We start from the raw sequence: 5,015 nt of genomic DNA on the forward strand, positions 1-5,015 counted from the left end.
GGCTCTCTCTCTCTCTCTTCAGCATTTACTACAAATCGGAAAGTCCATATATGGTAAATGTCACTGGAGATCCCTGCTGATCGGATCCGATCAGCAGGGATCTCCAGTGACATTTACCATATATGGACTTTCCGATTTGTAGTAAATGCTGAAGAGAGAGAGAGAGAGCTCCTTCCCCTCAGTCATCAGCGATCCACGATCTGTCAGCAGAGAGAGAGAGAGAGAGTGGGGAAGGAGCTGGCACACGGGGTAGTGCAGGTAAGGAGAGAGCTGCTGCGCATGTCCATATATTCGTGGACGCGCAGCAGCTCTCAAGAATCACTGTCAGTCATCAGTGGGGAGGATCCCGTCAGATACGTCGGGATGTCTTCTCATTGCGGCACTTAGCCCCGCCCACCACCTAAAATAAGGTTTTACAGCCTTCCTGTGCATTTTGGCTAATTACAGTAAATTACATTATTTACTTATTTAGCCTAAGGAATGCATTCATAAAAAAAAGATAGAACCCCATAGTCCCCCTTTTGTCACCAAAACAGCACTGACCCGTTGAGGCATGGCCTCCACTAGACCTCTCTGCTGTGGTATCTGCCACCAAGCCGTCAGTAACAGATCCATTAAGTCTTGTAAGTTGCGAGGTGGGGCCTCCATTAATTGAACTTGTTTTTTACAGCACATCCCACAGATGCTTGATTGGATTGGGATCTGGAGAATTTGAGTGGCAAGTCAACACTCAAAGCTGTTGTAGTGTTCCTCAAACCTTTCTTGAACCATCTTTGCAGTGTAGCAGGGTGCATTATCCTGCTGAAAGAGGCCACTGCCATCAGGGAATACAGTTTCCACGTAGGGCTGTACTTAGTCAGCTACAATGTTTAGGTTGGTGGTTTGTGTTAAAGTAACACATGAATGGCAGAACTGAAGGTTTACCAGCAGAACATTGCCCAAAACATCCCACTGCATTTTTCCTTTCTTTGCATAGTGCATCCTGCTGCCATCTCTTCCCAAGGTATGCAAAACACTCACCCACCCATCCACATGAAGTAAAAGAAAATGATTCTGATTTATCAAGCCACCTTCTTCCATTGCTCTATGATCCAGTTCTGATGCTCTTTTGCCCACTGTAGGCGCTTTTGGCGGCGGACATGGGTCAGTATGGGCACCCTGACCAGTCTGTAGCTACACAGTGACAGTCCCATATGCAACAAATTGTGAAGCACGGTGTTCAGACACCCTTTTACTGGAACCAGCATTAACTTCTTTATTAGCAATTTGAGCTACAGTAGTTCTATTAAATCAGACTAAATTGGCCAGCCTTTGCTCCCCACATGCATCAGTAAGGCTTGTCCGCCCATGTCTCTGTCCCTTCACTGGACCACTTTTGGTAGGTCCTCACCACTGCAGGCCGGGAACATCCCACAAGAGCTGCCATGTTGGAGTTGTTCTTACTCAGTCGCCTAGCCATCACAATTAGGCCCTTGTCAAAGTCACTCAAATTCTTACGCTTGCCCATTTTGTTCCGCTTTCAACTTCAGGGTCAAAATGCTCACTTGTTGCCTAGTTATCCCACACACTCCCAGCTGCAATTGTAATGAGATAATCAATATTATTCACTTCATCCGTTATACTTATTGGTCATTATGGCCGATCAGTGTATACTCTCAATGCATTAGTGCAAAGTCAATGTGCAGTTTTCTCTATTAGCTCACTCAAGGTAAAAGTTGCAGTGCTTACTGCTAACAGTATATTCCACTTTTGTTCTACGTTCACTATGGCAAAGAATGAAGACACTTGAGGTTCTGTAGTATGCTCATTTTATGTTCCTGTTTCTTCAGTAGCCTCAGAGGTTGAACATCTGCATCTGAAGCCTTGCCACTTTCAAACAGGAGCCTGTCAGCATGTAGCTCCATTACTAACCCATTGAAGAAAGCATCTCAGCATGGATGTATTTGACAATGACTGGCGTCATACTGTGCTCAGCAATGACTTCTGGTGCAGTTTGGGTCTGAATGTAGACAACATAACCAGAGAATCTTAGGAAAATCAACCCCATCAGCTATTCTTCGAATGAAAGGAAAATTTGTACTAAGAGAAATGTGACTGCTATTGCGGACTCCCTCTTGAAAATGCTAGCTGCCTCTCATGCTGATCCAAGGGCTTTAATAGTTTGAGTCACTGACGCAGAGCAAGCATGTAGATCCGCATACTTGTTCTGGTAATGCAAAGAACTGAAACTTCCCAAGTACATATTTCTGTGAAGGTTTTCGGCAATGACACAACTAGTTACCGTTGAGGGACTATGACCACCAGTCCACTGATAAACAGAGCTGTCATATCACACAAACCTACACTTAAAAATTGCATTATTTTTTTTGGGAAAGATGATATCTGACATCAGATTGCAGCCCATCGGACCATATACAGTCTCCAGTTAAACAATTTGTAGAACCATTTTTGTGACTAGACATTTCACTTAAAATATTAAGCTATGTGGAAGAGGTCTGAAATAACATTCTACCAGAAGCCAAATGCCTCACAAAATAAATGAACGTATCCCAACGAATAGAGGTCATCTCATATTAAATGCCTCAGAATATATGGACACCCCTGCACAAAAGGGTCACACCTCCAACCAGTTTTCTCACTATATAATTTAGAAGTATTGCAAAGTGTAATTAATTATTGTAGATGATACATTACACAGTATACAGTATATTACAGAGTTTAAAAACTCTATAGCTGCGGTAATGTGAATTTTCACAAGTGTTTGGTCACAACTGACTCCCATAGCCTCATTTACTTACGTTAACTTTATGTATGAACATTACTCCAAATGAACCTGAATCATGTGATCAATCTTTGTCTTTACCATATTCACTGCTAATTCTGATAAACATTAGCCAACATAAAACTATCCAGGACAGTTTTATACATACAGTAGAGAAAGTGTTTAGTTCCAAAGTCAAGGACAGAGGGAAGAGTATGTCCAGTAGGCATGGCTATAGGCTAAAATTGAGATTAGGCCCCAAACTGGTGAGATGGAATCACCAAGAGGACATAGAGGATAAAACCAAGACACCCTTTTTAACACTAGGTGACACTTGGGCCTGCAAAAAATACTCTGGAGCCTGCCTAACACCAACCACAGCTGTGGTACTACAGAGCATCAACAGCTATGAAGAGAGGGACAGGAATCTTAGCCAAAGCCCTGAAAGCATATCCTATAGAGCAGGACAAGGCAAGGTATCTAGAAAAAGCAGAGAGTACCTGCAGCAGGAGACTATGGTAATCCACCTTCTGACAACCTGGGGAGGCACAAGGGTCTCCAAGAATGTTTTCGCCCTGCTCTCCGTGCAGTATTTGAGGCAGACCCAGATTCTACTGTTAAAGGAGAGATAGCTTCCAAGACAATGTTCTTTGGAAGAACTGTTTGAGCAAGGCTTATACCCCCAGTAACCTGGGGAGGCACAAGGGTCTCCAAGAATGTTTTCGCCCTGCTCTCCGTGCAGTATTTGAGGCAGACCCAGATTCTACTGTTAAAGGAGAGATAGCTTCCAAGACAATGTTCTTTGGAAGAACTGTTTGAGCAAGGCTTATACCCCCAGTGGCGAAGGCACTGCAACATCTAGATGGTGTCCCTTGGAGTCTGTATTAGGAGGCTTAAGGTCCCCACACACCTTACGATAATCACGGGAAATCCAGCGATCGTACGATTATCGTAAGGTGTGTGGAAGCCATGCGACCTCTACTACTGTAAGGTCGCACGACTTTAAACTTACGAACATGTTTAAAACCCGCCGATCATCATACGATGTTCGGCGGGTGTGTAGCATGTTCATAAGATAAAAGCCGGACGGGCCGGTGTGCGCAAGCGCACAGTGCCCGTTCGGCATTGCGGTCATCGGAAGCCCGCCCCTCAGGGGGCATATCTTGCAATCATCGCAAGTACGATCTGCCCATGCAAGATAGGCAGATCATACGTTTTTTTAAAGTACCTTACAACCATCGCAAGACAAAAGTCTTGCGATGGTTGTAAGGTGTGTGCCCAGCCTTAGTCAAGGTGGAGTCCCTCACTGTGGGGGAACTAAATTGTTTAGAGGAATCAGATGGTAGTCCTAGAGGCAAGTGGAATGGCAAGAAGACATGCAGAGACGGGACCACGAGCCTGGAAAGCTGTAAAGACCAGCTATGTTGAAATTCCACTGTCAATAGCCATCTTTAATTCATAAGATTTAAACCTGAACTGCAATATGAATGGAGGCAGATTCCATTCTTAATTTTCTCAGGAAAAAAATAAATACAATTTGTTCACTGGGCAACAATGTTACTACTATTCTGGGTTTCTTTTTCCCAGCTTTTACAAATAACCCCCCTACGACAATAAAAATGTGAGTGGTAGAGATTGAGCACTGATGTTTTAAGGAAAAATGTTCATAAATTTGACAAGAATTTTAATACAGAAGAGCTTCATCTTCAGGAACACATTAAGATCAGTTTTCTAAGACCAGACAATCTGAAGCAGCTGTGCATGGCAACCAATGAGCTTCTGTCACAATCAAAGCTTAGCTGAACAAGCTGAAGATCAAAGCTGATTGGTTACTATGCACTGCTGCTCCAGATTCTGTCTACTCCAGTTTCAGTAAATTCCACTCACATGGTATTGTTTTGCAGCACCGGTGCCCTCTTTTTCAGCCAAATCTAGATGATTTTTGGGCCAGTATTGCTTGGTAATACATCTGTATAGAATGCAATGTGACCTTGAGAAGCACTGGTAGGGATGCCAGTTGTGACAGAGGAAGGTACAAGCGAGTGCAGGCAAAACAAGTATAAGATGGTTGGGTGGACCTTTTGCAGATGCTGCCTCTTTGCCCTGCACAGTGAAATACATCTATATATTATACAGTTTTTTGCAAATGTGGGGAACTTCGTATTTATGCGAGAATCTTTTCTGTATGTGTCTAGGTATCTATGGGTATAATGAGTGAGAGACATGCCCCCCCCCCCCCCCCCCCCCCCCTGGT

The sequence above is a fragment of the Nanorana parkeri genome, unplaced genomic scaffold, assembly GCF_000935625.1.
Source record: "Nanorana parkeri isolate BGI_ZX_2015 unplaced genomic scaffold, ASM93562v1 scaffold250, whole genome shotgun sequence".
Taxonomy (NCBI): domain Eukaryota; kingdom Metazoa; phylum Chordata; class Amphibia; order Anura; family Dicroglossidae; genus Nanorana; species Nanorana parkeri.